The following is an 8,250-nucleotide window of genomic DNA, read 5'->3' as shown; positions in this document are numbered from 1 at the left end:
CTACGTTTGCTTTTTGCATTGGTGGTTGAAAACTAGGCCTCCAGGAATTCTCATGCTTATCTTTGTCTTGCTTGTCCTAGTACTGTAACTTTGTCCCAGTTAAACAGACATCCTTCTATGTCGGAGTGTATTGAAATGAGGGAGAGTTGGTTGTGCGTAGAAGGACATCAACTTATCAGGGACAAAGTTAGCTCGGCGAACCAACCAACAACTCCAACTGCAACCCAAGCTACAGACCTTTGTTAAAACATTAAACTAACAATAATGTACAAACGTTACATTTCTGAGGTATATGTGGGTCTGGGCTAATATTAAAATATTATGTTACAACAGAGGAGCTTGCTCCCAGTAGTGGCATGCTTCAAATGACCCTAAGTAAGAGGGAATATGAGATCATTGCACCCCCAGGTCATATGCTGTGATACAATGATGATATCACAAGTGTGTCTTTAAAGGTATACTAACATACTGAACATGAGACATACCACAACATTTTTTGGAGGTTACATCAAGCACAGGTCATTTGGGCTTGAATGTGAGGTCAACTTTTGGACATTCTGTTGCTTATTGGGATGCCCAAATCACTGCTGGATTTTACAATGAGCCATTAGTCTATTGAAATAGTTGATGTCCAGGGAAAACAATGCTGGATTAAAGGCTCTGGTTTTCTGATCTCTGCTGTTGATTTCACAGTGTTTATTTATATATTACAAGTGCTGCAGTTTCTGCTATTTGCATTTTTAATGGTTTTGATAATTGGCATTTTTATAGAATGTAGATAAAGAGCAGTTTGGCTTTAAGAAAGTGGAAAATAATGAATGAATTACAATTTTGTAAAACCCCTCTTTAGACTCTCTATTGACACAATAAGGTCCACTTCTTCGATACCAGTGTGTGTGGGTGGAAAGGCATTGAAATGCTACAGTTTGAGATAGGGGATTGAGGGGCCATTGGGATGGATGGAGGAGCATTGGGTGGCATGGGTGTAACATGGATTGTGTTTGAAGGATATGGGGATGTGTGGGCCCAAGGACCTTACTCTTTTTTTTTGTTACAATTAGGGTGATGCCGTACAGCTTGACGGTGGCCTGTCAAACATCTGCCCCCTGCAGCCCCTGTGACTGCCACTAATTGCTTTTCCAGCTCAGCTGATTGACTGAAGGCCACATTGACTCTCCCACCATGAGTTTTCCCAACTCCAGCTGCGAGGATGAAAATCCAGCTCATAATCCACATGCATATTATTCACTGATGTGAATTATAAAGCTGTGAGTAAGTGCTATAAGATCGAAACACTGAGCTTGAAGAAGCTCAGGCTCATACCAGTTTATTTTTTAAGCATTCAATCTGTTAACAGGGTTTTATGTATTCAGTGTTTCCTATATGGAGCACTCAGCTGGTATTTCAGATTTCACGTTCGAAAATGGATTAAATGCAGACATCTGAATTGATCTGCATTTTTAAAGTGCCTTCAGAAATTCATGAAAATTCACAATAGACTGGTCTTCAGAGGTAGTTGTATAATTTAAATCTTAGGATATTAAAACAGAATTGACAACCAATTGGTTGTCAGCCATTCACTTTACGAGAGAAATGTCAATACTGGAACACTTGTTCTTGCTATTTATGGAGCCCACCTCATGTCTTCCTGGTCTTTATAGTGGCCTTTACTTTTATCTAAGTTTTTTTTCAAAAAAAAATTTTAAAGGATCGTAGAACAGCATAGTACAAGGTAGTTCATTCAGTCCATTGAATCTGCATCAGAACAGCAATCCAGTTACAAAAACAAATTTGCTGGAAAAGCTCAGCAGGTCTGGCAGCATCTGTGGAGGAGAAAACAGAGTTAACGTTTCGGGTCCGGTGACCCTTCCTCAGCATCCACAGTTCTTTTGGTTTTTATTGAGCAATCCAGTTAGTCCCACTTCCACTCCTGGTCCCTATTACCCCAGCAATTAATTGCTTCTGCAAGTTTTTACTCTATATCAATTTGAAGGTCATAATTGAATCTGCTTCCACCACCCTATCAGCTTGTAAGTTTCAAATCCAAACCATTTCCCCTTTAGATCTTTTGCTGTTCATCTAAAACCTGCGACCCCGATAATTGACCCTTATCACATTGGAAAGAGTTTCTCTTTACTTAGTCAATCTAAAACCTTCAGCGTTTTAAATACTTTGCAATTTTATGATTTATCTTCTCTGCCGTGATAGTTCATATCATCCGTATGCTCGCTTTTCTTGGAGATGGATAGCTCTCAGCCTGTCAGATGTAAAAAAAAAGTTAACATAAAATGAGCACTGTAAGGAAAATGAGTAGAAAATTTTGAAACAATAATTAGAAATCAATTTTTCTCCATCAGACCTATATTCCCCTAAGCTTTCTCAATCTACACTGCAAAACGACATTTTACATATGTCAGCACTTTTCCAACAATACAACTGATGAAACTTAGTGATATGCCTTCTTAGGTCAGTTTTCAAGTGTTGGGGTTATTAAGTAACATTTTAAGTTCTAAGTTTCTGTGGATTACAATATGCACTTGTCAGGTCACTTCAAGGGATATGGGCCAGGAGCAGGCAAGTGGGACTAGTTTAGTTTGGGATTATGTTTGGCATGGACTGATTGGACCAAAAGGCCTGTTTCTGTGCTATATGACTCTATGGCTGTAAACGCAATGGGCAGACATAAGGTTTAGTTATAGTAGAGAATCTTACAGTACAGAAAAAGGCCATTCAGTCCATTCTGTCTGTATCAGCTCCTGAAAGAGTTACCTAGCTAGTCCCATTCTTGAGCTCTATCTCCTTAGCCCTCTAAATTCATCACTTTCGAATATATATCCAGCTCTCTTTTGAAACATCCTATGGAGTCTGCCTCCACCACTCTCCCAAGCTATGCATTCCAAATCCTAACAACTCTCTGAGTAAAGAAGTTTCTCCTCATCAAACTCCTAATTCTCTCACTGACAATCTTGAAATTGTGATCCCTAGTTACTGACATATGAACTGGGGGAAACAAAATATCCTTCTTTGCCTTGTCAAAATTGTCTATAATTTTGAAAACCTCATTAAGTTCACCTCTTCAACTTCTCTGTTCCAAGGAGAATAAATTCAAATTCTCTAATCTTTCTTTGTATCTAAAATCCCTAATTCCTGCTATCATTCTAGTAATTCTCCTTTGCATTCTCTCCAGGTCTTTAACATCCTTCCATAAATCAGATGTCCAGAACTAAACACAATATTCTAAATGTGGTCTGATTAATGATTTGTTGAGGCGTAACATCACTTCCTTGCTTTTATGCTATGTGCCTCTATTTATAAATCCAAGGATACTTTAACTGTATTAACAACCGTTTCAACTTGCCTGGCCACCTTCAGATAATCATGCACTTAAACCCCAGGTTGCTCTGCTTCTGTAATCCCCTCAGAGTTGAACCATTGAGCCTATATTGTCTCTCCATGTTTCTTCCACCTTACATTTCTAGGCATTGAAATTCATCTGCCAAGTGTCTGCCAATTTGATGAACTTGTCAATATTCTTCTGAAGTCCCTCAGCATCATCCTCACAATTCACTACTCACAATTCATTATTCTCCTTAGCTTAGCATAATCTGCAAATTGAGAGATTTTGCCCTCAACACCTATCTCCAAATCATTTACATAAATCAGAAAAAGCTAGGGTTCTAACATCAATCCATGGGAAACCCACTTTCAACTTGTCTTCAATCTGAGAAATGCCCATTTGTATCAACTCTGTGTTTCCTAATTTTTAGCCAACCTCTAATCCACGCTGCAAAGGACCCATCAATCCCAAACATTTCTAATTTGCTAACAACTTGCCACGTGGACCATAACTAATGCTTTCTGAAAGTCCAAATATACAAGATCCACAGCACTACCTTCATTGCTTTTTATTCAATCTTGGGATGTGAGCATCACTGCCTGGCCAGCATTTATTGGCCATCCCTAGCTGCACTTGAACTGAATGGCTTGCTAGGGCATTTCAGAGAGCAGTTGAGAGTTAACCACATTGATGTAGGTTTGGTGTCACATGTAGACCAAACAAGGTGAGAATGGCGGATTTCCTTTCCTGAAGGACATTAGTGAGCCAGATGGGTTTTCCCGACAATCACCAATGGTTTCATGGTCATCAGTAGATTCTTAATTCCATTTATTTTTATTGCATTGAAATTCCTCCATCTGCCATGGCAGGATTTGAACCTTGGTCCCCAGAACAAAACTGAATTTCTGGATTAATAATCTTGCAATAATACCACTAGGCCATCACCTCCCCCTCAATTAAATTTGTCAGACATGACCTCCTTGATAAAGCCCTGTTGATTGCTTAGCATTAGTTTATTTTTCTCCTAGCGTATCTTTACCTTTCCCAGATTATGGCCTCCATCAGTTTTCCCACTATTCATGTCTAACTGACAGGATTTTAGTTTCCTGGTTTATCTTTTGTCCCTTTCTTAAACAATAATGTCGCGATTGCAATCCTCCAGTCCTCCGGGACTAATCCTGTGTTCAGAAACTCCTGGAAAATTTCTGTTAATGCCTTTGCAATTTTTTCCCTTATTTCTCTTAGCAATCTAGGATACATCCCATCTAGACCTGGTGACTTCTGTACCTGGAGTGCCACTAGCCTTTTTAACACCTCCCAAGAACTGCAGCAAGTCAAGAAGGAGACTCACTGCCACATTGTATAAGTAAATTAGGGATGAACATTGAATTCTGGCCTAGTCAGTGATCAGTACATTATCGTTAATAAATTAAAAAATGTGTCGGCACGGTTATATTGGCGAAAATGTTCCAGGACTCACTTATACTGGCTCTGAATTAACATTGCTTTCCGAAGTCTTGTAATTTAAAAAGAATCCTTGCATGGCCTTGCCCCTTCCTTTCCTTTGAATTCACTTTAGACTAACAGTTCTCTGAGATATCTGTGTTCCTGATAGCAGCTATCTCTTCAGTTTAAATTTAATTTTAATTTTAATCTGCTTCCCTAACCCTCTGACAAAGTTGAATGATTGTAATCTGTTGGAGAAACTGGCAACAGAAATATAAGAATTCTTTACTGTTCATATATCATTTTGCCTCAAGTGCTTTACAATAACTAACTGCAAGTCAGCACAGAATGTTGAAGTTTACAGAATGCCGTGTTTCCATGACAACTCATTTTCTTTCTGCCAGAAAACCAATGTGACTTTAAGACAGCTATAACACTTTAAACCCATGTTTGGATGACAGAAAATCATTGTTTTTAATCATTAGGGATTTTGTATGATTCTCTAATTATAAAGCACAATCAGTTGTTGAAGGAGGTTCTGCTGAAATATTTACAAGTGGCAATGTTGAGTGAGCCTGGCTAGAAATAATGAAATATCACAGTGTATAAAATAATAATGAAATGAAACCTGATGTAAAATCACATTGCAAAAATACAAATGTGCTAATATAACATGTAAACTGCATTAAGAATCACAGCTGGGAATGGTGTGGTACACGACTCATTATGCAAGTGAACAAAACTGGCAAATAATTTAAGCAGATTCTGTTCATGGTGAAATAAGCTGCAGATTCCTTTGTTTCTTACTGAGAGCAGGAACAATAGTCATACAATGCCTTATTCCGTTCTAGGATATAGTGCACCAAAAGTACCAGTTTTAATGCTCATCTGTTTACAATTTGAATAATTCCGTAGCTCAGATATTAGGTATTGACTGGCAAAGCCAATTTAACTTAAAAATAATTAATTTAGTTACAGCTGTTTTGCAGCAAGCCCAGGTCTACTGGAATTGTATTCCCTTCCATGTTTAAATTAAATCATACTGAAAGCTACTTGATGTTGGTATAGAGATGGTTATTTAGAGTTTGAAGTGTTCCTTTGACAGAATATTAACCTTCCCATGATGACTTATCATTTTCCAGCTGGCAGTTGTTGTATATAGACCTGGAAGAATCTGAAGGGGTTGATGCATTTACTGAGTGCAGTCAGCACCACCCACTGTGATGGTGTCATGGAGACTTGGACTGAGTAAAGAAGTTTGTAGAAACAAGAAACATGGAAAATAGTAAAAAGAATAAGCTGTTTGACCCATCGAGACTACTCCACCAGTCAAATTGTTCATGACTGATTCTGTATCTCAATGCTGTACTCCTGCTCTCTCTCCATACCTCTTGAGTGTCTAGACATCTTAAATATATTTGGTGACTTGGAACCCTATCACCCTATATGGTAAAGAATTCCACAACATTACCACCTTCTGAGTGAAGAAATTTCTCCTCATCTCAGTCATAAATGTTCTACCGTCTGTTTAAAGACCCTGAACATTTGTTTCAGATTCTGCACCCAGGTAGAGAATACTGGGCCCAATCTTCGATGGCAGGAACAAACACCTGGCCAACCTCATTACAGTCACTACAATAGCAATGCCCTGTGTGTCAACGGGCAAATTCAGGTGTCAAAAGTGAACTGATTCTTCATAGTGCTTTGATACCTGTTGATGAGAACCAATTGCTGACAGTCCCAGAATAATGAAAATTTTCAGACTAAACTTCAGACTGAATCTCTGCTTCTACCTGAGCTTGAGATTCCTGACTTAAACAGTTTGGATATTATTTGATTGGTACCAATTGCCCAACGTCTACACGATCTTTGGCTAAGTTATTGCACCTGAGTGTCTATCTACCGAATACATAGAATTCTGTAAATAATCTGATTAAATTTGTCCATTGTTCTTCCTCTAAGTTTGAGAAGATACTGTCTAGCTATTTCAATGCACAATCTTATTGGTAACTGTGCAACATAGACTATGATGAGATTTATGGTAGAATCCAGCGAGACACCTGGCAAAGCCTATCTCCACATAGGGAGCATCTCACTGCATCTTTTATGCTTTTGCCAAATGGCAAGATGAGTTTCTGACTCGGCAGCAGCAAGTTGCCAAATAAGATGGATTATAGTTGGTTAAATGTCTTATTAACACCTCAACTCACCTCATTAATATGCAGCTTCCGATCTTACCAAATGCACTAAACAAGCTAAACATTGAGAATTCTTGACATGGATATCAGATCATCTGGTGACTTCATCTCACCACTGGTTACAAACAGCTTCCATGTTGCTCAGTACCAAACAGCATCTTTGGACACGATCCATAAATAGCAGCCACATCCAACCCACATTCATGGTTACTGGCAGTATTCTGTTAAGTGATGGGAGATAATCTTCAGTCAGGTGAATCTGGCACAAAACGTCAAGGACAGCTTCCAAAACCAGTCCAGGGGCTTCGAAATGGTCAGTTAGCCACTCAGGATGGTCAGGGTCAGGTTCACGTCCTCATAAGGAATGAGGAGCTGTATGTCAGGCAACTAACTGCCCATCTTGTCTCTTTCTGCCCTAGTGAGAGCTGGTTTTCCTCTGAAATGAGAGAGAGTGAGGCAGGTATAGATATAAATGTAAGTGGGTGGCACAGCTGGTACTGTTGGTACATGTGCGAAGTTCTTCCAAGTGAGTAAGTAGGCAGGGCAGAAGGCATGCAGGGTTAGTAATGTCATGGTTGGGGTGAGTGAGAGCAAGTGGGCAAAATGTTGAAGTCAATAGTGCGAGTGGTAGAACATGAACCTTGGTGAGAGGTGGGTACAGGAGCAGAGATAGAGGGAGTGAGTGTGAGGTATCAGAGAGAAGATGGGGCACCTACACTGATGGGAGGAAAAGGTCATTGGCCTTCTTCCTAGATTAAACCAGGTGTCAACTCTGGACCAGGTTAGCATATTTTGGCATCATGGCCCCTACAGCTGTTCGTAGGGTAAACGGAAGTCCCGCATCTCCATCATTCCATCCAGGAGGACCTCCAAGTTCCTGGTCACAAAACGGTATGCCAAATTCCCACTGTCTGCCATATCTGGACAAATGTCAGGAGTCTGCAAGGCAACTCTATGCTGATAGTGCTTGATGGGTCTGGCCATTTAAAGATGGTGGGGGAGTAAAGGGATGCTAGTCTTTCAGCAGATATCCAGTGAATTGCAAATTGTTCCAGGCTGAGGCATGGGGCAGCACACAGATTGTCATTGCAAGAAGGCTAATTTTGGAGTTTATGGGTTGGTCCCTGAGGTTTGCAAGAGGAAGTTCCTCCAACTTCCATATCATAGAGTCATAAAGTCATACAGCATGGAAACAGAACCTTCAGTTCAACCAATCCATGCCGAACATAATCCCAAACTAATCTAGTCCCACAACTAGTCCCACCTGCC

The sequence above is a fragment of the Rhincodon typus genome, chromosome 1, assembly GCF_021869965.1.
Source record: "Rhincodon typus isolate 14 chromosome 1, sRhiTyp1.1, whole genome shotgun sequence".
Lineage (NCBI taxonomy): Eukaryota > Metazoa > Chordata > Chondrichthyes > Orectolobiformes > Rhincodontidae > Rhincodon > Rhincodon typus.
Note: the sequence above shows the minus strand (reverse complement) of the source record.